At 44.1% G+C, this 25,582-nt stretch overlaps 1 pseudogene; it reads left to right on the top strand.

The window, feature by feature from the left end:
* LOC127642881 (A disintegrin and metalloproteinase with thrombospondin motifs 3-like) overlaps positions 1–25,582 on the top strand; it is a 216,424-nt pseudogene that overhangs the window by 101,963 nt on the left and 88,879 nt on the right.

A 25,582-nucleotide genomic window follows, 5' to 3' on the forward strand; every position in this document is an offset into this window, starting at 1 on the left:
TTCTGCCACAATGGGATGCCCCGGGACTGCTCTTCAGACGAAATATCTGATGATGCACCTGTGACGCATCTATTTATAGCTACTGCGCCAGGTGCGTCCAATGATTACATTGGCAGAGGCTATAAATTCCAGTCAGTGTTCATTGACATGTTGCATACATATTCACAGCTGGTCACAACTGAGACGTGTTCCCAAAGCGCTCTTCAGCGCAGCATCTCGTTCCGCTTTTTTCAGAGAACAAGGGTTACATATGTAACCAGAAACGTTTTATTATATTGTAACGACCTTCCCAAGGAGGACAGGGAAACTGGGGATCTGGCACAAGGTAAGTCTTTTAATGGTTCTTTATAATGTGCAACCATACACACACACACACACACACGTAAGCACAGGAACGCTGAGTTGCTGTACGTCCGTCTCCCTCTGCTCTGTGGCTGCTGGCTTTTTATCCGCTCTCCTCGCTCTACTGTAATTAGAGACAGGTGTTAGACATAATTTAGCTCAGGTGAGAGCGCCTTACCGCTTTCTCTCCCGTACGGCGCTTGACCACGCCCCGCTGCCACATACCCCCACCGCCCGACTCAGGCCGGGCGTCATCCGGCCTGCCTACCACTCCCCCATTTCTGGAGAGGAAGTCAGCGGCAGCCATCTGCACCCCGGTCTGTGGACCACCTTGAACTTAAAAGGCTGGAGGGCCAGATACCAACGGGTGATCCGGGCGCTAGTATCTTTCATGCGGTGGAGCCACTGCAGTGGGGCATGGTCCGAGCAGAGGGTGAAGGCCCGCCCCAGCAGGTAGTACCGAGGGTGAGGACCGCCCACTTGATGGCCAGACACTCCTTCTCCACGGTGCTGTACTTAGTCTCCCTTAGGGAGAGCTTCGGCTAATGTACAGCACCGGCGCCTCTCCCTCCACCAGCTGCGAGAGTACGCCCCCAGCCCTCTGTCTGAAGCGTCCGCCTGTAATAGAAAAGGGAGAGAGAAGTCAGGTGCATGCAAAAGCGGCCCCCACAGAGTGCAGCTTTAATCTGCGTGAACGCCTGTTGGCACTGCTCCGACCACTGGACCGGATCTGGAGCCCCCTTTTAGTGAGGTCAGTCAGCGGGCTGGTGACGTCCGAATAATTAGGCACTAATCTCCTGTAATAGCCAGCCAGCCCCAGGAACTGCCTCACCCCTTTTTGGTCTTAGGTCTAGGGCAAGTCGCAATCGCCGCGGTCTTATCAATTTGGGGACGCACCTGGCCATGACCCAAGTGGAACCCCAGATACCGTACCTCCACACGCTCAACCGCAAGACTTCTTAGGGTTTGCTGTGAGCCTCGCCGCCGCAGCGATCTCAGGATCGGCCCTCAGATGTTGCATGTGCCGCTGCCAATCATTGCTATAAATGATGATATCATCTAGATAAGCAGCGGCGTACGCGGTATGCGGTCTGAGGATCCGATCCATGAGTCGCTGAAACGTGGCTGGTGCCCCAAACAAACCGAAAGGAAGCGCTACTGAATTGGTGTAATCCAAACGGCGTGGTGAAGGCTGTTTTCTCGCGGGACATTGGTGTCAAGGGGATCTGCCAATAACCCTTTGTTAAATCCAGGGTCGAGTAAAATCGAAGCAGTACCTAACCGATCGAGCAGTTCATCAACACGGGCATTGGGTACGCGTCAAATTTAGACACCGCGTTGACTTTTCTGTAATCCACACAGAACCGAACAGACCCATCACTCTTAGGAACAAGAACAACCGGGCTGGACCAATCACTGTGGGATTCCTCTATTACGCCCATATCAAGCATTGCATCTAATTCTTCCCGAACGATTTTCTTTCTATGTTCGGGTAAGCGATAAGGCGCAACGCACCACCGCTGCCGGTTCGGTCTCGATGTGGTGCTGTATGAGGTTTGTACGGCCCGGAGAGGGAAAACACGTCCAAGAAACTCCTTTTGTAACTCAGAAACCTCTGTGAGCTGCCGCGTGAGAGTTGGTCTCCACAAGTGACCGGAGTGTTGAGATTGTAGTCTTTGTTTATCTCCGGTCCGAGCTCCGCCCTCTCCGAACTACCGTGGCCAACGCCACAGAGGCCGCCTCCCTCCACAATTTCAGGAGGTTGAGGTGATAGATTTGACGCGCGCCCTCTATCGGTACGTGATAACCTCATAATCGAGATCCCCACTCGCCGTGGTGACCTCAAAGGGTCCTTGCCACTTGGCGAGTAATTTAGAGCTCGATGTTGGGAGTAATACGAGTACCTTGTCTCCCGGTGCAAATTCCGTGAGCCGAGCACCCCTGTCATACAGCCGGCGCTAGCGTTCTTGAGCTTGGAGCAAATGCTCTTGTGTTAATCGCCCCAGTGTGTGGAGCTTTGCTCGAAGATCAAGAACGTATTGAATTTCATTTTTGGCATTAGAAGGTCCCTCCTCCCAATTTTCACGGATGACATCGAGGACACCGCTGGGCGCCGCCTGCACAGCAGCTCAAACGGGAGAACCCGGTGGAGGCTTGCGGACCTCTCGTACCGCAAATAACAGGGGTCTAGCCACTTATCCCAATTTCTAGCGTCATCGCGCACGAATTTACTGAATCATGTTTTTGAGCTGCTTTTATTAAACCGCTCCACTAGGCCATCTGTCTGAGGATGGTAAACGCTAGTGCTGAATCGATTTAATGCCCAAGAGCTCGTGAAGTTCGCTGAGTGTCCGTGACATAAAAGTTGTGCCTTGATCGGTGAGGATTTCTTTCGAATCCCCACCCGGAGATTATCTTGAAGAGTGCCCCTGCAACACTACGCGCGGAGATGTTGCTCAGAGGCACTGCTTCCGGATATCGCGTCGCTGCAATCCACTAGGACTAACACGGCTGATGTCCGCGTGCTGACCGCTCTAATGGCCCGACGAGGTCCATCCCAATTCTTTCGAAGGGACCTCGACAACGGTAGAGGGCTAAAGGCGCTTTTGGGGTGGCCGGTGGGTTTACCAGCTGACATTCGCGCACGCCGCACACCACCTGCGGACGCCACCGCCAATGCCCGCCAATAGAAGCGGGCTATTAGACGGAGAAGTGTTTTTCGCTCCCCTAGGTGACCGCCATAGGATTATAGTGAGCCGCCTGGAAAACCATTTCCGACGGCTCCGTGGAATCAATAATTGTGTTACTTCCTCCTTTGTTTGGGCGCCCCGCGCCACCCTGTATAAGCTGATCTTTAATAAGCTTAAAAATACGGATATGAGACGGCGACACCGGCCGGAGTTGTTGACCATCGATTACTCTCACTTGGTCAAAGGCGTGCTTAAGGGTATCATCCCGCGACTGCTCCAAGGGGAAGTCCCTCCGGGAATTCCCGAGAGGAGGAGCGCCCACCTCGCCCTCTCCCACGCCACTCGGAGCAGTCGAGGACGGCCCTGGCTCCGCCTCCCGCCAAAGCATCGCGACATCACACACCCCTTCACTCTCAAGCAGGACCCATCCGCACAAACTCCCTCCAATAACTTTCTAAAATTCGGCCAATCCGCACTCCAAAATTAGCGGATGGGTGAGGCGGGACTAACCGCTGCCTCTACACTATGTTTTTCTCCCCTGAATTTGATCGCCAGAGTCACCACGGGATATTTGTGAATATCCCCGTGTACACACCTTACCCTCACCAGTTTAGCTGAGCCCAAAGCCTCGGGTTGAACCAAGCGTTGGTGGATGGTGGTCTGGTTACAGCCGGTATCCAACAAAGCTTGGTATGTACCCCCTGGATTCTTACCGAACTGCACGCTCCAGCCCGATCGGGGCAGCCTGTGGAGCATCGGAGACCCGCACCACCGCCCCTATTTCCATCAGCGGGCACTGATCCCGAAGTGGTCCGGTCTCCGCACCTCCAGCAGACCGCCCAGACGCTGCGGCCGCACCCGTGCTGGCGGGCCTCCACCTGAGGAGGAGAGCGGCTGAAGGATGGAGAAGGGCTTGGTGGGCGCTCCCAAGACCGGGAGCTGGGCGCTGAACGCTCCACGCCTCGCGGGGGCAGGAACGGACCCTGGGGAGAGAGCAGAGCGAGAGGGAAGAGGGGAGGGAAAAAACAGGGAAGACACAGGAAAGGGGAGACAGACAGAGAGGGCTCATCCGCCTCGAATCGCCGCCATGTGGTCCTCCGCTGAAGTCGGATCGGCTTCCTCCAGCGATGCCGGGCGGTGGCACTGGACCCACTCGGCCGCCTTCTGGGGCAAACGCTGAACAAACTGCTCCAGTACCACCTGGTCGATTAGTTCCTCGACGCCGTGTCCTCGAGAGCAGCCACCTCCGACAAGCATCACGGAGCTGCTGGGCTGAATGCAAACGGGCGGTCGGACTTATCAAGCTTCAAGGCCCGGAAGAGCTGGCGACTTTCTTCCGGCTTCGACCAACCCGCTGCAAGATGGCCTTCCTCAGATCGGGATAAACCAGGAGGCTTGTTGCCGGCAGTTGTTGCGCCATGAGCTGTGCTTCCCGGACAAGAGAGGGACTAGCCGGGCTGCCCACTGGTCTTGGGGCCACCCCCAAACCTCCGCCGCTCGCTCGAACAGGTCGATGAATGCTTCTGGGTCATCTGCCGCCCCATCTTCTGTAACGCTGGTGGGGGCAATGTGGCGCTGGTGTCCGTGGTCGCGGCTGCGGCTGGAGCGGCCTCCTGGCTGAGGAGGCTCCGGATGGCGTGCCGGTCCTCTGCTTGAGCCCGCATGATCTCGAAGAACCGACGATCCTGGTCTTGCCGGAGCTCAAGCAGGGATTGTTGGTGGCTCTGATGGAGTGTAGCGAGGGACTGGAGGACTTCCGCCAGCTGGGAGGACTCTATGGGGCTGACTCTGTTCCATCATCAATTTTTCCCGGTTTCGGCACCAGTGTAACGACCTTCCCAAGGAGGACAGGGAAACTGGGGATCTGGCACAAGGTAAGTCTTTTAATGGTTCTTTATAATGTGCAACCATACACACACACACACACACACACGTAAGCACAGGAACGCTGAGTTGCTGTACGTCCGTCTCCCTCTGCTCTGTGGCTGCTGGCTTTTTATCCGCTCTCCTCGCTCTACTGTAATTAGAGACAGGTGTTAGACATAATTTAGCTCAGGTGAGAGCGCCTTACCGCTTTTCTCTCCCGTACGAGCTTGACCACGCCCAGCTGCCACATATATATATATATATATATATATATATATATATATATATATATATATATATATATATATGCAGACAAAAGTTTGGAATAATGTACAGATTTTGCTGTTTCGGAAGGAAATTGGTACTTTAATTCACCAAAGTGGCATTCAACTGATCACAAAGTATAGTCAGGACATTACTGATGTAAAAAACAGCACCATCACTATTTAAAAAATGTAATTTTTGCTCAATTCTAGACAGGCAACATTTCCAGCAGCATCACTCTAACACCTTATCCTTGAGTAATCATGCTAAATTGCTAATTTGGTACTAGAAAATCACTCGCCATTATATCAAACACAATTGAAAGCTATTTGGTTCATTAAATTAAGCTTAACATTATCTTTGTGTTTGTTTCTGAATTGCCACAGTATGCAGTAGACTGGCATGTCTTAAGGTCAATATTATGTCAAAAATGACAAAAAAGAAACCGCTTAGTTTGAGAAATAGACACCTTACATGTCCTCAGCTGACATCTTCATTGAATTCAACCCACTCAACACCAGTTTCATGTACAACAGTATAGAGAAGATTCATTGGTGCAGGCCTTATAGGAAGAATTCCAATTTTATAACAAAAAAAAAAAAAGGTTAGGGGTGGGCAATGAAACACAGACATTGGACAACAGATCATTGGAAAAAGAGTGTTATGGATCTTGAACCCATTAAGCTTTTGTTGGGATCAGCTAGACTGTAAGGTGCATGAGAAGTGCCAGACAAGACAGCCTCATCTATGGTAAGTGCTAAAGTAAACGTGGGGTGAAATGTCACCTGAGTATCTGGAGAAAGTACCAATTAAAAGTGTAAGTACCAATTTCTTTCCATATGAGCAAAATCTGTACATCATTCCAAACTTTTGGCTGCCAGTGTATACATGACATGGTATGGGCTTGGTCTTGGCGTATTATATCTGCTCTACGCATGCTGCTGATGCTGCTGCAACTTGATATGAGTAAATATGCACTGCTGTTGAAGAAAGAGAAGCATTCTGCTTCTATTGAACAAACATAAAATCCCATTTCCATAGAACAGATCTAGACAGGTGATGCTGGGGTGGTGGAGGGAGAAACGATGCATGTTACCATGCTGCTGCAGCCGTGCTGCTATCATGCATAGGCTGTTTATATATAATCTGATGAGGAAAATTGATTCAGATTCTGATTGTTTAAAGTAGCAAGGTGTGCCAGGGTGATGTCTAGGTTACGTAAACGTAACCCTGGATGCACGTGTTATCGCATTGGGGACAGATTTGCGGATTCGCATTATTGCACTAGTCTATGCAGTCTTGTTCCCTCTCAGGGAACCAGAGTTACATTTATGTAACCAAGGCATTCCCTTTCGAGGAAACTCGAGCTGCATAATCGCATTGATGAACGATTAACATTCATGCCATGTGAAGAGAAGCTTCCAACTGTCTATTCCTGTGTGGCAAACATTTAGCCGCACAAGCGAGCTAAAGTGTGAGTTTACTCATATTCCAAAAGAGAGAACCTGGGAAGCACAAGTCAAACTCTCATCACTCTCAACTCTCAAAAAAGTTATGTCGAGAGAACCACCCTGCCACCATACAAATGTCCTCAAATGACGAACCTCTTGCCAAAGCCATGAGGATGCAATGCTCCTCATAGAATTAGTTTGAATACCCAAAGGCAAAGGTAAACTGTGCACTTCGTAAGCACTCTAAATTGCATCAACAATCCAAGGGAACACCAAAATGGAATGACAGCAAAAGCTGTGATCATGAGCCCCATAAGCCTGTGAAATGTTCTTGCAGGGAGAACATGTCCCACTTTCAATTTTCAATTCAATTCAATGTATTTTTGTATAGCACATTTAAAAACAACTAGAAACAGTTAAGAGATTAAGAATGATGGAAACATCACCACACATGACATACATATAAGCAATATAAATTAACAGGAAAGACAGTATATTAAAAAGGACAGTGTATATTCATATAACTCCCGTTTAAGGTACCCTAGATTCAAAAGCAATAGAAAAGAGATAAGTTTTCATTTGAGACTTGAAGACCTTAACAGGTGGGGCCAACTACCTTAAAAACTCGGTCCCCTTAGGTTTTTGCTTGGACCGAGGGACAGTCAAGAGCATTTCGTTTGACAATCTCAGTATCCTAGAAGATTTGTGGTGGCTTAGGAGATCACTAATATACTGAGGAGACAGATTGTGTAGTGCTATAAAAAACAGAGTTTTTAACTGTAGTGCTTAAAATCAATTCTGTAGCGCACCGGAAGCCAGTGAAGAGAGGATAGCACAGGAGTAATATACTAGTGCCAGTCAGTAGCTGCAGTATTCTGCATGAGTTGCAGAGAGGAAAGTTGCCCTGACAGACCCCTGCGTAGAGACAGTTACAATAGTCTAGTCTTGAGGTAATAAAAGCATGAACAATGGTCTCTAAATGTTTAAAACTAAGCAAGTGGTTTTGCCTAGAAATCATTCTGAGCTGGTAAAAGCTGTTTTTAAAAACAGAATTTATCTGATTCTCAAAGCTAGGTGCCGAATCAATTATGATACTGAGATTTTTCACCTTATCTTTCAGTTACTGAATACTGAATAAGAATCTCTGACTTGTTTTAATTTAGCTGGAAATTACTAGACAACCATTTTTTAACCTCTTCCAGACAAACCATCAGGGACTCATTCCCAATTTTCAGCTGTGTTGTCTGCATAAATATGATAAGAAATGGCATGTCGGTGGCAAATAGATCCTAGAGGTCATATGTATAATGAAAACAGAATTGGCCCCAGGACAGAGCCTTGAGAGAGGTCATATTTCAGGGTAAAAGAGGAGGATGAATAGTTTCCAATGCTCACAGAAAATGACCGATCATGAAGATATGAATCAAACCACTTCAGCGCAGTCCTTCATATGCCAATATCACACTCCACATTGAATCACGTGATCAACAGTGTCGAATGCTGCACTGAGGTCTAACATAATTAACACTACAGCCATCTAAGATTCAACAGCTACTAATAAATCATTTGTAACTTTTAACAGGGCAGTCTCTGTAATGTGACCGGCTTTAAATCCAGACTGGAATATGTCTAGGATGTCATTTTCTGAAAAAAAAAAGGGGTGATTTGATTTAAAACAACCTTCTGTAACACGTTTGATAAAAATGGTAATTTTGAGATTGGACGAAAATTTTCCAGCACTGTGGGGTCAAGACCTGTTTTTTTTTATTAAAGGATGAACCTCTGCTTGTTTAAAACAGGACAGGACAATACCATTAATAAAATAGCTGTTTACAATATTATAGGGCCTATAATATCAAACAGGTCTTTCACAAATCGAGCAGGGATAGGATCCAAAGGACTGCATATCAGTTTCATATGTTTAATTATGTCTGCTAATGTTGGAAGAGAGACAGGATCAAAACAGTTGAATATCCAAGAACTTGAGATGGGAGACGATAATTCAATATTAGAGAAAGTAATGTGTGATCTGATAAGATCAATCGTATTTACCAAAACAAGTGAAAAAGTCTTCACAGGCATTTGGAGTTGAATGTAAGGGTGTGATAGCCGGTTTAGCACCTTGTTTATGGTGCTAAACAGGACTTTTGGGTAGTGAGCATTTAAATTTAAGTCTGAGAAGTATTTTGTTCTTGCCGCTTTGGCCACACACTGATAATTATTAAGTGAGTCTCTTAACATTTCATAAGAAATATGAAGCTTGTCTCTCTTCCAGCTTTCCTACAGATCTGCCTAAGAGCACCTGTCTCATTATTGAACCATGGTTGAGGTTGAGATTTGTGACATTTATTTCTAAGTGGGGCACCAACATACATAATGTCCAGGCATGTTGAATTAAACAGTACAGTCAACTCCTCTGTATGCTGAGAGGGCTCTGTGGTCTCAATACTAGTAGAAACTGAACATACAGCATAAGCCTCTACATAAATGTGTTGCTGTAGACTACAGATCGAAATTGACAGTCAACCAATCGACTCTTAGATGTAAAAGAAGAAAGTTTGACATGAAAAAAGGCAGGTTTATGGTCAGACAGATAACTGTCCTCTATGACCACATTATTGATGGATAAATCTATGGATAAATCCAGGTCAAGTGCGTGACCATGCATATGAGTAGCATCACAAACTGAACCGAGTCAAATTAAAGGAGTCCATAAGTTCAGAGATCTGCCTTGTCAGTGGTTTAGACGGACAACACACATGGATATTGAAGTCCCCAATGATTAGGAGATTGTCAGTGCTGGGAACAATGAAATAAATAAAATCCAAAATGTCTTTATTAAATTCCTTGTCATATTTGGGTGGGCGGCAGATCAAAGCACAATACACTATGTGAGTCAGATCCAGTTTAAGCAGTTGTAGCTCAAAACATGAATATTTTTCCACTGGGAGTACACTGCATTTAAAACAGTCTTTAAGAATTGTGGCTACATCCCCACCCCGACCAGTGGTTTTAGGGGTATTAAACGTGTTTAGTCCCTAGGCAATAGTTCAGAAAGGAGGTAGGTATCAGCGGGATTGAGCCATGTCTAAGGTAAAAACAGAAAATCCAGTTCATGTGATGCAATAAAAGCATGCAGTAGAAATGTTTTATTTGCTACTGATTTCATATTCATAAGTGCAGCTTTAACTGTGGTAGAGTCTGAAGGCTGTGTTTGTGTTGGTGCTGAGAACTCAGGTTCCTTTAGATAATGATAATCCAATCGTCTGTGTGCTTTTTTTCGGAAAATTACAAAATACTGGTGCAGGCTGAACAAGGTGTACAGGTAAAATCCATGTTCGCTGAAGCAAAGAGTAGATGCCCCAGTCAGAGCTGATGGAGTGTGAATTTCTCACCTCCCTCACCTCCACGCTTTCCTCGTCTTTTATGCCACTTCTTTTTAAAACAGGAGCGGCAGTACAGACGACGTAATTCCACAGGTAAAAACGTAAGTAGTTTATAGTGGGTGAAATGTTGATCACCAGTAGTATGGCGATGCATAAAGTTAATGGCGGTTTGAAAGTCCAAGAGTGTTTGGCGATCATATGCCAAACACTGATGAAACAGTTTGAGTCAACAAGCAAATGATTAACATAAAAACACAGATGATAACTGACACACATAGAGCACGATGGCTTGCCTTGCAACATGCTGGCTCCAATCCTTTTTTTTAACATTGCTAAACACCGGCGGAATGACAGATCGTGAGCTGGAGACAGGCGCGCCTGCATTGTCTGCGAATCTAGCTCCACCCCTAGAAACAGAGTCTGTTGCCTTGGCAACAGAACACTCTTGTCTAGGTTTACACACAGCCCTAAATTGCTCAAATGGCTGAGAATGATATCTTGATGTTGGGCAGCCAGAGTCTCAGAGTGGGCTAGCGGATACCCTGAAGCCTCAACGCATCAAAGCCACATCCATGCAATTTGTGAAAGTGTGTGATGCTAGTGCAAGTTGAATGCAATATTGATACACTTTGCTTCCGAAAGTGAATCTGAGAAAGCAAATGTGCTTTGGTACAATCTGAATATGGAAATCCTTCAAATCTATTGTCACAGACCAGTCCCCCGGCTACACTTGTGGCATTATTTGTTTCTGCGTCAGCATTCTGAATTGAAATTTCATTAGTTTGGAATTCAAGTGTCTCAAATCCAGAAAGGGATGCAAGCCACCGTCTTTTTTCAGGACCAGAAAATAATGGCTGTAAAAACAGCACTCTCTCTGAGAAGGGGGAATGTCCTCTATTGCCCCTTTTTCTGAGAGTGTGTAAATTTCCTTACTCATAAATGGGGTTTCTTGAACAGAAACTTCTGTCGGAACAACCCCGTTGAACACCGGCAGAGTTCACCTGAAATTAATTACATAACCATGCTTTATCATTCGAAGTACCTAGTTCAAAATGCCCTTCAACTGCTGCCAAGCTGACAGATGGGCAGACAGAGCGATTAATGCATGGATTTTGCCTGCAGCACGACCTGTAACCACTAGATGGCACATTTGGCCTATTTTTGGTGACTGCCCCTGAACCAGCGGTACAGTGGAGGGAAACCTTCGATCCTTTAATACTGAGGCTGGTTTAGGGGAATTTGATAATGTTTTTAAAAGATGAGTGCCCTGAGATGCCTTTGCAGCAGGGACACTGACAGAATAAACCTTTTCCCTGGTATTTGAATGGGGAAAAAGGTATGAACATTGGGGGAAATGTTTATTTGGGAAAACTGGTTTGCCACAACAGCCCCAGCATTCTTTATGGGGGGGAAAACATGTTGTGCTTATGCTCACCTTGTGTCTTTGTGTAAACTTGTGCTTTGATGAACATCAAATCTTGTTACGCATATGTCGAGACTCTTGGTCATAGAGACAAAGGCTGAATTCAGGAAGCAACTGCGGGGGAAAACGTAACCATATTCTGGTTGTCGGACGTTCGAGGCGCGTACAACGGCGAACTCATTCTGATACTGACCGAAGGGGAAATAGGAGAAAAACTTATATATTTAAACAGTCCAATTTCGTTCACTGAATGGGGGCTCATCCTTCGTTACACAGCAATCCTGTAGGCTCGTGTGTAGACCTATTTTTATTGTACATTGAGTTATATTACGCATGCCCCAAGACCCTTAGTCATGGAGACAGAGGCAACACTCAAGCTAAAAATATTCATTGCTTATTCACCAGTGTAATATACGGAGGATCTGGGCTAAATTAGTGTACCGAAAAAAATGGGTTAGACACTAAACAGGTCACAGCATTTAATGGGGGAACAATGTTTAGTACCAGGATAGCGCGTAACAACCACACGGAACAAAAGCATTACCTTGACCAACTCATTCCCCAGCATGAGCCGTGGGGGGAACACAAGGGAAATTCTAAATGGAGCCGATATTAGTTCAAAATCATTCCTTTATGCTATGTGCTTGGTTGTACTGAAAAACCAGAACCCCTGCATGGTCCATGAATGGGTGAAAGATAAAGCAATTTAAAATAACTTATATCTCCTGATAGAATCCCAAAATAATAATGGCACTGACGAAGCACTCGCACAGTGTTATCACCCTATTATCATAGATCCTGCCCTAAGTGATCTGCACACAGTCCGCCATTCTTTTTCCATGCTGAAGACGCAGTGGACAAGTTTTGTAAAAATCTTTGTATGTTTGTGCAAATAATTAACACATCACTGCTTTGTGAATGAGTGTCAATATAAAGCAGAATTTTCAATTTTTTTATTCTCAAGCATGGATCAGTACCAACTGTTCGTGTTCCAGCTTTATATCATAAAGATGTTAGTATCGCACTTTATATTTTGTGAATGTTTGCAAATCGCCTTTCCGAATGTGCTTGTTAGCTGATTCCACAGCTAATGCAGCTAAAGTTACCATTGTCTCTGATTGTATTCACGAAAACGCTTACTGTCAGGTACCATTGTCTCTGATTGTATTCACGGAGACCAGATATACATATATATATTCATACATATATAATAATAATAATAACTTTTATTTATAGGTGCCTTTCAAGACTCTCAAGGACACCTTACAGACATAATCAAGTTTACAATAAGAAAAGACAAAAACCTAAAATCACATATAAAAATTTGCATTATCATAGGAATATATACAGTCATAAATAAGAGTTATTTGTAGAAACCTAATTTAAAAAGGTGGGTTTTGAGGAGGGACTTGAAAGTGGAAAGACGATCACAATTATGGATATCTGGCGGTAAAGAGTTCCAGAGTTGTGGAGCAGCACTGCTAAATGATCTGGTCCCCATAGAAGTCAGACGAACAGAAGATATCACAAGAGAGAGAGAGGAACAGGATCTAAGAGTGCAGGTAGGAGAATATATATGAATAAGATCTAGAAGATAGGAAGGTGCTAGGCTATGAAGAGCCTTGAAGGTCAATAACAGAATCTTGTAATCAATACGAAGTTTAACAGGGAGCCAGTGAAGTTGTTGAAGAATAGGAGTTATATGGGCACAGTTAGAAGTTTTTGAAATAATCTGTGCAGCCGAGTTTTGTACCAGCTGTAATTTATACTGAAGTTTTTGTGGTAGACCAAATAAAAAGGAATTACAATAATCCAAGCGGGACGTGACCAAAGCATGTACGAGAGTGGCAGTGCTTTGAATTGAGAGGGAGGGGCGAAGATGATATATGTTGCACAAGTGGAAATAAGCAGACCGGGTAATATTATTTACATGTGCTTCAAAAGAAAGAGTGCTATCCAGAACCCAGTGAATGTATGTCCATTCCATGTCACCCATGACACCCAGACTCTTAACTTTCAAACAAGGAAGTACAGTGGAATTGTCAATGGACAAAGCAAAACTTTTTGATTTGGCAAGATTCGACATAGTACCTACAAGAAGAACCTCAGTTTTATTACTATTGAGTTTGAGAGAGTTACAAGAAAACCATGATTGTATTTCAAGTAAACAGTTATGAAGGGAAGACGGTGGGAGAGAAGAATTTGGTTGGGTGGAAATATAGAGCTGGGTCTTATCAGCATAGCAGTGAAAGTGGATTCCAAATTTCCTAAAAATATTGCCAAGAGGTAGAAAATATATTATAAATAATAAAGGTCCCAAGACAGATCCCTGTGGAACACCAGTAGTGACTGGAGAGCACTGTGAACAAATTGTTTTCAATTTAACCAACTGAGTGCGACCAGAGAGATAAGATTTAAACCAAGCAAGAGACGTGCCGCTAATACCAATGGATGCTAATCTCTCTAAAATTATGTTTTGTGAGATAGTGTCAAAGGCTGCACTTTAATCAAGAAGAATGAGTATTGACAGAAGTCCTGCAACAGCTGAGATTTACAGATCATTAATGATTTTGAACATAGCAGTTTCAGTGCTGTTATGTGAGCGGAAACCTAACTGGAACTGTTCATAAAGGTTATTAGTTAGAAGATGTGTGTGGACCTGAGAAGCAACTATCCTTTCTAAAAAAATTTGAAAGAAATGGTAATTGGAGATAGGTTGGTAATTTTCAAGTATTTTATGGGTCTGAACCAGTTTCTTCAGTATAGGACTGATCACAGCAGTTTTAAAAGATGATGGGACACACCCAGAAATAAGAGATGCGTGAATAATTGTAGTTATAATGGGGAGCCGGGAAGGTAAACAAGCTTTAACCAAATATGTGGGGAGAGGATCTAGCTGAGAAATAGATGATTTAGAATAACAAATAAAATTGGATATTTCGATATCTGTCGGGAGATCAAAACTCATAAGAGTAATTTGGGGAGGTTCATGAGAAATTGGGTAAACTGAACTACAAGCTACATTACTCATGGCATTCAATTGCTGGTGAATGCTAGAGATTTTATCCTTAAAAAAGGTAAAAAAAGTGTTACAATAAGCTGTAGATTGCATGTGAGCTGGAAGAGTATCAGGGGACCGAAAAAAGTTATTTACAGTAGAGAAGAGAGATCTAGTATTGCCCTTAGCAGACCTGATTAGATTATTATAATGGTCAGATTTTGCATTAAGAATAGATTCCTTATATAATAACATATGGTCATCATATGGAAAATTAATCGGAGAGCAGCGGCAGTTAAAACGCGCCAGTGTTCACTCAGCGATTTGGTTTATTATTATTATGGCTGAACTCCGGTATTTACGCTGTCAGTCATATTTGTTCTGATTTGTTGTTTCTGTAGTATCGAAGCACGAGCTGTAAAGGCACAGCCCTCTTCCGGAAAGGGGGTGGGGAGCAGCAGCTCATTTGAATTTAAAGAGACACAGAAAATCAGCGTGTTTTTGATTCCACCCAAAAAGAGGCATTTATAGCATGGTATAATAAATGATCCGTGGGGTATTTTGAGCTGAAATTTCACAGACATATTCTGGGGACACCTGAGACTTATATTACATCTTGTAATAAGGGGCATAATAGGTCTCCTTTAAAACTTGAAAACAGGCTTCGCCATCATACCAGTAGAAATAGAGGAAATATCTTATAATAATAAAAAATACCTTACATGGAAGGCCTTCGAATATTTTCTCTGGCAGTGGGGGCCTTGATGTCAAAGGGTGGAGAACCACTGATCAAAATACATTCAGGTAAATTTTCAAACAGATTTATGGTATTCAGTGGGCATGCATTTATACATCAATTACGTTGCAACAACTGAGATGGCCATTATGCTATAAAATATAAAATCAAATATGCTTATATGACAAGTTTAAAGCTGCTCTGATGCTGCCATGATTTATGCAAAACCATTCAACAACGTATTGTGAGACGATTGTGGAAGGCTACCCAAAACATTTGAACCAAGTAAATGCTACCAAATACTAACAAAATGTATGTAAACTTCTGACCCACTGGGAATGTGATGATAGAAATAAAAGCAGAAATAAATAATTCTCTCTACTATTATTCTGACATTTCACATTCTTACAGTTTTTTACGATTGCTTACACACTAAAATGTAACTTTTCCCACAATTAGCAAAACCTTACACTCAAGGAGCAAAACACAAGGCTAGAACTTTAAGCACATTGTCAGCTTCACACTATTTGCACAGGAATATCATATAGCTCATCTTGTTTCTCTGGATTTGAGACCCAACGACAAGAAAAGCGTTCTCTCTCCAACTCAGAAAACTACGTATCTGGGGATCGTATGGAATTCGATCATGATTTAGGCACAATTGTCTCCCACTTGAATCGAGACCATTCAGAATACCCTGAGCAAAGTCAGGCTTGGCCAAGATTGCACTGTTCTTCAGTATCAACGAATACTAAGTCTCATGGCATCTGCGTCCTCAAGTGATTCCTTTGGGCCTTCTGCACATGAGACCGTTTCAGTTGTGGCTCAAAGCCAGGGGATTTCATCCAAGGGTCAGTCCCCTAATGCAGATAAGGGTTACGCACCACAATCTACGTACCCTCTCTATGTGGTTTAGACCCCGCTTCCTCACCTTGGGTCACATTCTAGGTGTGTCTTGCTGTCGCAAGTTGCTAACGACAGACGCCTCCCTGTCGGGCTGGGTAGCGGTCTTAAGTGGTCGTCCAGCTCAAGGGGAATAGGAGGGTCATCAGCTCGATTGGCACATCAACTGTCTCCAGTTGTTGGCTGTATTTCTGGCCCTGAAGTACTTCCTCCAGTATCTGAGAGGCCGCCATGTCCTGGTGCGGGTGGACAACACAGCGGCAGTCTCTTGCATAAACCATCAAGGAGGTCTACGGTTACGCCAGCTAAACAGACTGGCACAGCAGATTCTCCTTTGCGCCCAGGGCAAGCTCCTGTCAATCAGAGCAGTTTATATCCCTGAATGTGGGAGCGGATTTACTGTCCAGACAGAAAATACAGACGGGGAGTGGAAACTCAACCCCAAGGTAGTGAGACAAATCAGGTTGAGATTTTACAGAGCAGAAGTGGACCTCTTCGCCTCCCAGCAGACAGCACAATGTCCCCTCTATTTCTCTCTGAGTCACCCAGCCCCCCTGGGTCAGGACGCAATGGCGGATACATGGCCCAAAATGTGCCTGTGTGCGCTCCTGGGAGTTCTGGTCAGAGTTTGCCTGCAAAGGTTCTGCCTCTTACTGATAGCGCCGCGTTGGCTGAACAGGGTATGGTTCTTGGCGATAATGTCTCTCCTCGACGGCTCGCCTTGGGCGATTCCGGAGAGGAGGGACCTTTTGTCTCAGGCGCAGGGGACAATAATTCATCCCCGGCCCGAGCTCTGGAAGGGTACCAACTGAGTGACACTGGGCTTTCACCTGAAGTTATCAAGACCATTCTGAATGCTAGGGCTCCTTCTACTAGAAGAAGTTATGACAATAAATGGGGTGTTTTTGAAAGATGGTGCACAGCACATAATACAGATCCAGTTAACTGCCAGATTGCTTCAGTTGTGGACTTTCTGCAAGGTTTATATGGTCGCTCTTTTGGCTTGCCACGCCCTGATTGACGGGATGACATTGGGGAAACATCCTCTGCTCGCTCGCTTCGTTCATGGGGCCATGCGATTGAGACCTCCTGTTAGGACCAGGAACCCTTCATGGGACTTAGCGATTGTCCTTGTGGGTCTGGTTGAGACCCCCTTTGAACCTCTTAAATCAGCGTCTGATAAGCTTCTGGCTCTCAAGATGTTTTTTCTTATGGCGATTACTTCTTTAAAAAGAATTGGGGATTTTCAGGCTCTGTCTGTCTTGCCATCCTGCTTAGATTTTGCCCCAGGAATGGCTAAAGCAATATTTTATCCTCATCCTGACTACCTACCTAAGGTTCCTTTCTCTGCAGTACATCCGTTCACTCTTGCCGTTTAAAACGCCGGATCAGGAGAAATTTCATAGACTGTGTCCAATCCGTGCCCTTCAGACTTATGTCCACCGCACTAGCCAGTGGCGTAAGTCAGGGCAACTATTAATTTGCTATGGGGGCCGTAACAGTGGGGCAGCCGGCACTAAACAAACAATGTCACATTGGGTGAGGGATGCTATTGCCCTGGCCTATGAGGTGCGCGGTCAAGCTTCGCCAGTAGGTATCAGGGCTCATTCTACCAGGGGGGTCGCTTCCTCTAAAGCTTTGTCAGGAGGTGTCCCTCTGCAGCATGTTTGCGTGGGTATTCTCATTCCCAAAGCGCTAAATCAGCGCAGAATCAAAGTGTAGCTTTTGATAGGGAACGTCTCGGGTTACTTAACTGTAACCCTTGTTCCCTGAAAAAGCAGAACGAGATGCTGCGCTTCATTGCCACACTGAGACTGCACCTGTGGCGCATCTATTTATAGTCACTGGTACCGGTGCATCCTGATGATATCACCAGCAGAGGCTATAAATTCCACACATATTCACAGCTCATCACTCCTAAAAGACTTACGCAAAGCGCTAAATCAGCGCAGCATCTTGTTCTAATTTTTCAGGGAACTAGGGTTACAGTTAAGTAAACCGAGATGATTCTTCTCATGGACACACATGGTTCTGCTGAATAAAGAAATCAAATCAAACCACTTTATTGTCACTCAACCATATACACATGTGCAAAAGTGGGTGAAAGTCTTGGGTGCATTTCCAAGCAACATAGCAGTCAATACAGTGATGAGACATGTATCAATCTACAATAAACATCTAATTTACTCATAACAAAATATACAACTAATAATATACAAATACAGTATACAATATACACAATATAAAATACCCCCCCCCCCACCCCCACCCCCACCCCTAATGATGAGAGAATGTTAATTTTAGGGTGATTAACCTTTTAAATTACATGACTCTAGTTGACTCTAGTTAAATGTTAGTCGGGTACATATGCTATTACATATGGCCAGTTCTTGAAAAAAGGTCCAGAATCGATTAAACAGTGGTAACATTTTGAATGTAGGTATTTGGTACAGCACTTCACCTGCATTTAAGCAGCAAAACTGTGCCTCCAAAACTCAGTGCTTCTCCTTTCAACCTCACATAGCTGCCTCTTAGCTAGGAGGGGAAGGAAAAACATCTGAACCTGTAAAAGGCCTCTGTATGACCAGCTCAACACTAGGGCCTTTTCATTTGCCAACCTTTCATAGCCTTTTCCTTGCCAACCGTAGCCCAAGTCATGCCTCAAAAGCCTTATATGCTTCAGAGAGCTGCCCTTACAAGCTTGAGATCTCATTTCCTCTTCCTTTCTTTATTTCTGTGTTCTTGTAGCGAAATCTTTGCTCTATTTTGCTCATTGTCAATCACAGTGAAGGTGCAGAAAGTTTTCTGCAGTCCTCAGTGTTGATCTAATCAGTAGCTGTCATAGATGTCTAGATGGAGGATGATGCAACTTATTTCCTTGCCTGTTATCCTGGTCCCGATTTGTGGCAGAATCAATGTTTTGTTCTTCTATTTGATTGAGTTAATGGGATATTAATTTATTGTTCCAACTTTTATGATTACAGGTGAATGAGATCTACCATGATGAGTCATTAGGTGTGCACATTAACGTGGTCCTCGTAAGGATGATCATGCTCGGCTATGCTAAGGTAAGGACTATTGAATAATGAATATCGCTATCATTACAACATTCCAAGTCCTCTCTAAGTCTTAAAGGGGCCATCATAATTTTATATAAGGTATATTGCGCCACGTTTAACCAAATACACTCATAATAAAATAAATATTTTGCCCTCTTTCCGATTGTTTGAAGGCCCATTACATTTTATACATGCTGTGCCTTTTAGAGTTGCTAAATACCTTCACCTTATATGAAATGAGTAACAACACGAATGCTGCCTTCCACCAGAAATTATAGTTGTAAATACGAGTTTCCTACTATGAAGTTACACAAGAATACCCCCTCAAGTCATAATTATGACTGGCAAACTCTGAGATAATTTTGATTTCCGAGTTGTGAGGAGACGAAAACATTAACAAGGAAGAGGAGAGTACCGTTTCTGTAGTAAATTATAGGTTTTATTGATTCTTCCAAGTGCAGCTACCTTGTTATTGCTTGCTGTTTCTATCATATTTACGTAAATAAGTAACTGGTGCTTTCTATGCACTTTTTACCCAGATAATAAATTAAGGTGTCAAAATAAATGTTCCCCAAGAAAAATGCAAGAATGAACTTGCCATCGTTCATGTTTAACGTCAACAAAGCACTTGCATCTTTAGGAGAGGGAAGTAGGACAATTCCTAGAGCACATAAAGGCAGAATTGGGTTGAGGGTTTGTGTTTGGTCCAATATACACTACTTGTCTCTGGCCCATCCTTTAATTACTTCCTCTTTGCGAAACCTTCCTCATATTTTGACAGGATCACAAAATAAAACACACTAACTAAAAGTGAGCAGCACAGAATAAGTAAGTAGCTGTTCACACAGGACGTGCTCTTGTGTTAAAAAAAGCTTGATAATGTGTAACAGAATGTAGGGGTTGTGTAGATTCATAAGTATTTTTTACTTGACACACCATCTTAAAAATGTTAGTGTCATGGCACGACACTGACAAATAATGAGATGCAACGCAATGGATAAAACATTAATGTGATGCATTTTTTCATAGGCTGATAATTGAAAGATTGTGCAAATGGAGTGTATTGGAAGACCACTTTCCGAGTGAACAGCCTTAGGACAGTTTGACAATATTGATGGTAAAACCAATTGCTGTGGACCTATATGCCAGTGATAGGCTTATGTTCAATTATATGGAAATAATCATATATTTATTGAATTATAAAGCTTCTTTTTTAAAAAAGAAAAATAGATGCTTTACTCATCTATATAATGTAGATAATAATGTAGAAAATAATGTAGACTCTATTTACACCTTGTATTAAGATGCATTTTGGTGATCTGATTGCAAATACCCAGAGTTTAATACAGGTGTAAACGGGGTGCAGAACATTTTGTGGATAAAAAAACACATATGGAGGTAGTTAAAAATGCATGTGACCACATCGCATTGGCGGCGAAAACTCTATCGTGAATGCATACCGGACAGCAGCGAAGCACAACCTCTCACCTGTCAATCAAATGTTATGCTAAAACAAGAGTTTAAACTTTGCCAATTAGGAGCAGTTTTAAAATTAAATAATTGGCCCATTCATAAAATTTCAAAAAACATACACATACAAACACGAGAACTTTACAGGTCTTCAGTGTGTCTGAGAACAACATGCAGAGACACAGATGACAAGCACACACATCTGTAGCTTATTTAACACAGATACTCCATTAAAATAATCAAGAATTCTGCTCTAAAAGTTTTGTGTTTTTGCTTAGATTAAATGTTAAATGTATCTAGGAGAAACAATGTGCCATTTTTATGCTTTTATTCTTTGTCTTCTATTATTTTTTGCAATTTATTAACATGCAGTATCACACTGACATAGTGATTGATGTTTGTCATCGTAAAATCAGAGACCCTCCCCTAGAAATCCGAACACATGTGGTCACGGGAAACGCATGAAAGCGACCAGGTGTAAACGACGTGTCTGGCCTGACCAAATGTTATCGGATCACCCAAGGCGCATCTTAATTTCAGATGTAAATGAAGTCGGAATGTCTTTGACTTCCTCAATTTGGAGATTTTTGTACAGATATCAACATTTTTGATTATTTGCAATTAATCTGATTAATTAAACAACGTATCATGTCATACGTGGTTAATCGAAGGACAGTCCTAATAGTAACTTGAATAATAGTATCTTCTTTCTTTTTAATGATTTGACCCATTTAAATGTAGATTTTTTTGACTCCGAGTCCTTGTTATTTGGATAGCTGAAACCTGGTATAGAAAAAAACAAAACAGCAATAGCAAAATGGCATTGGAATTTGTTGCAATGTAGTTTAAAATTGAAAACTCTAAACAGTAGTGCCGAGAGCAGGTCCTAGAATGCTCAGAGACTACTTTGAGAGTGTTGACTACTCTCTTTACTACAAATAAATAAGACTTTTATCTAAAATACAGTAATCACTGACAGTTTACTGCTCTTTTTAGACTAATGAATGACTGCTGAAAGTGTTCAGTAAACCAAGCCTTAATGAGTGTCTACTCTTTTTTTAAGTCAATCAGTCTCATTGAGCTTGGCAACCCTTCACGAAGCCTGGAGAACGTGTGCCGCTGGGCCTTCGTCCAGCAGAAAGAAGATCCAAAACACTCTGAGTATCACGACCATGCCATCTTTCTGACCCGGCAAGGCTTCGGCCCCACTGGCATGCAGGGTTAGATGATCTCCTCTTTAACCTTTTGCTGTGACTGTTTTTTCTCTTTACATGCCCTTGACTTTTAAATCATTTTGGCCCTTGTCATGTCCCATAGCTTTTTCTACGCACAAAATCTTAGTTCTTAAATATCTGTTTATGCTTTGAAAAAGGCCAGTCTTTCTCTCACTGTCTCTTTCTCTCTCTAATACCCACTCTCTCACTCAGAGTCATTATGGATTTCTGTCAGCACCACATCAGTGCTGTAAGAAAGTCTGACAGAATGATGGTTGGTGTACAAGCTTGTCTGTAGACAGAAAAAAGTTCCATTCTAAAAGGATAGCAAAGATACAAGAAACACTTACATAACCACAGACTATGAAAAGATTTTGTTGTCCAAGGATTCAGATGGGCCGCTGAAGCAGCGGCCCATCATTGAAAACATTTAAAATTGTGATTCCCAGGCCTGTAAAAGTCAAGAAAATTTGTTATATCATGGAAATATTTTAAAATGTTCTGTTGTTAAAATACATATCTAAACATATATATCTAAAAAAATCCTCATCTGTAATCTAAGCAACTGGGAAAGTAATTGGAAAAAAATAGCGATGCACCAATACCAGATTTGTGTGTCCATACCTATATCTTTTTAGAACAACATCTGCCTATACAGCGGGTGGTTTGGCTACCTTGTTTCAAATCCATGATAATTAATTAAAACTTTTAGAGTAACAAGCAGTGGTATGCACTTTGAATAATACTTTGAATAAAAATGTTCAATGCAAACTGGGCCCTCAAACACTGACCTGTTGAAAAGACCTGGGGCCTAATGTAAAAAATGTAATATGTTCATATTCACTTTTAAGCAGTGCCAATTGCTTAAAGACTACATGGAAGCATGGCTTCCCCTAAAATTTCATTAAAATTGTCAATGACAAACTTAACAAATTGCATATAATTTCTCTATTATTCTGTATTTTTTATCTGTCTTTGTTAAACAAAGTGTCTGTCTTTGTCAAATATAATAAAAATATAATTTTATAATCAGTTACAAGGATTGTAGAGCTATGACAGATGGTGGGTAGACATTGTTCCTCTTCTGTCACTCACTTGACATTGTGTCGATTAAGTGACACTAGGGGTTGAACTTGAGAGCGCGAAACACCTTTAGATCTTTAAGAAAAGACCAATGAGTATTGGTGAGTTGAATTTGCATGCCATTACTCCCAACATACGGGTATAAAAGGGAGGCCAGCAGGCAAGTTCATTCAGATTTTTTCTTCGGAGCCAAGTGGTCACACTACAGCTAGCTGAAGTCGTCTGCTCATCGCCACCTTCTCTCTCTCTCAGAGCGATTGCTGTTGGATTTACGGCGTTTTCCAGTGGTCTCTCTCCATCTGCACTCCGCTGCAGACTACACCCCTGGTCGCTTCGACAGCACTTTGAAAGAGTATATATTTCTCTATAAGAGTGTGCACAGTGACGTTGACGATGCATCTTTTCCTGGATGTGGTTATTACCTTTCTGCCTCTGACGGTCACAAACACTGCCTCATGTGTCTGGACCAATGCCACGTTAAGGAAGCATTCGTGGATGGTTAATGTTCTCACTGCATGGGTTGCGGTACCCACATTGTTAAGAAAAGAGCAGTCTACTCTCTCCTAAGGTTACATCGCCGACGTTTCCTGTCACCGCCCCCACTGGCACCGAACACCGAGCCCTGGTATCACGAACGTGGCCCCCGCCTTCTCATGCCTGGCTGCACCACACAAACTACATCCCCGGCCGTCCGCCCTGAGAGGCCCTCCTCCTCAGTCAACAGCCCGCCTTGGGCCAGACGCACAAAGCAAGGTAAGTGCTTGGAGTGTCCCTCAGCGTTCCCTCATTGGGTCGAAGCCCCACTCCCCGACACGGCTCTCCTGCTTCCCTGCTGCGACTCCCCACTCCAAGGAATGTTGGAAGCAATCCTTCCCTTAGTGCCCGGAGCTTGGGTGCATGGTTATCACATCCCAAACCATCACGCTGGCTGGCCAGAACCATCCAACTCGGCTATGCAATTCGCCAGGCGTCCACCCCGGTTCCACGGGAGCACCGCCGTTCTGCACGCAGAGGTCGCCGCCCTTTTACGGAAGGATGTGATAGAGCCTGTCTCTCCAGCCGAGATGAAGAGCGGCTTTTACAGCCCTTACTTCATTGTTCCCAAGAATGGCGATTGCGGCCAATCCTGGACCTGCAATTCCTGAAACAGGCATTGCAAAGACTCCCGTTCAAGATGCTGTTACAGAACCACATTTTGTCGTGCATCCGGCATCAAGATTGGTTTCGTGGCAGTAGACCTGAATGACGTCTTGATTTTACCTCAAAACAGTCCCTTCCTATGGTTCATGTTCGATGGTCGGGCAGATCAGTACAATGTCCTCCCCTTCGGCTTGTCCTGGCTCCTGGACAGGACCTCACCGGCGTTGGCACATCAACTGCCTTGAGTTGCTGGTGATACTGCTCGCCCTGCGTAGGCTACGGCCATTGATTCAGGGCTAGCACGTGTTGATCTGGACAGACAACACCTCGAAGGTGGACTACATAAACCACCAAGGCTCCCGTCTCATGTCACAACTCGCCCGTCGCCTCCTACTCTTGAGTCAGGTCGCTGCACACCACTCACATTCTGGGCTCAACGTCACAGCAGATGTTCTGTCACGGCAGGTAACGCTCAGAGGAGAGTGGAGATTCAGCTGATTTAGAGTCGATTGGGCAGGGCACATGTAGACCTGTTTGCCTCCCTAGAATCTTCCCACTGCCCCCTCTGGTATGCCTTAATGGGAGCTCCCCTCAGCACAGACGTGCTGGTACACAGCTGGCCTCGAGGGCTGCGCAAATATGCGTTCCTCCCAGTGAGCCACCTTGCACTACCAGGTTCTGTGCAAGGTCAGGGAGGACGAGGAACAGGTCACCCTCGTGCTCCGTACTGGCCCACTCAGACCTGGTTCTCAGACCTCACACTCCCCACGACAGCTCCTCCCTGGCGAATTCCCCTGAAGAAAGTCCCGCTTTCTAAGGGACGGGGCACCCTCTGGCACCCACGCCCAGGTCTCTGGAATCTCCAGGTCTGGTCCGTGGATGGGACATGGCAGACCTAACTGATCTACCGCCCGATGTGGTTAACATGATCACTCAGGGCAGAGCCTGTTCGGGGGTAAGTGCTCCACAGTTTTTCTGTTTTCTTATTAACCTCCTGTGATGCATCTTCCACGACACCACCTCCACCTTCCTTGTGGTAGACCCGCGTCTCCCTTGGCAGAGCCATCTCTGCCCCGGTTGCTGTGTTATACAATTTGCCCCCTACAAATTGCAGAACTTACCACCGCACCTCTCCCATGTCCGTCCTTTGGGCCTGTATGGTGTATTTGCCTACTTTTTACCCTCCCCTCCTCTCCAGGGCAGGGTGTGGCCTTATCCGTGGGGTCTTTTCTTCCTGAAAGAATAGGAACGGAAAAGAACGCCTTCCCCGGTACATTTTATGAGCATTGTTTAGGCCCCAGCTGAATCAATATTTCTATGGAGAGAAAACTTAGAGCGAAAAGGTCACTTCATTGACACAATTTCTCGTTCCCTCCATCAGGGAACGGAGGTTACGACAGTAACCGGGATGTTTATCTTTTCTGCTCCATATTGACACCTTTTTAGGAAAGACTAAACCTGATTCCCCTCCTTTTTCGAATAATCCTATTTCATGTATGGATGTAAGTTATTATTATTTTAGGTCATTATCTGTCACCATAACTCCAGATAATAGGC

The sequence above is a fragment of the Xyrauchen texanus genome, chromosome 4, assembly GCF_025860055.1.
Source record: "Xyrauchen texanus isolate HMW12.3.18 chromosome 4, RBS_HiC_50CHRs, whole genome shotgun sequence".
Classification (NCBI taxonomy): Eukaryota; Metazoa; Chordata; class Actinopteri; order Cypriniformes; family Catostomidae; genus Xyrauchen; species Xyrauchen texanus.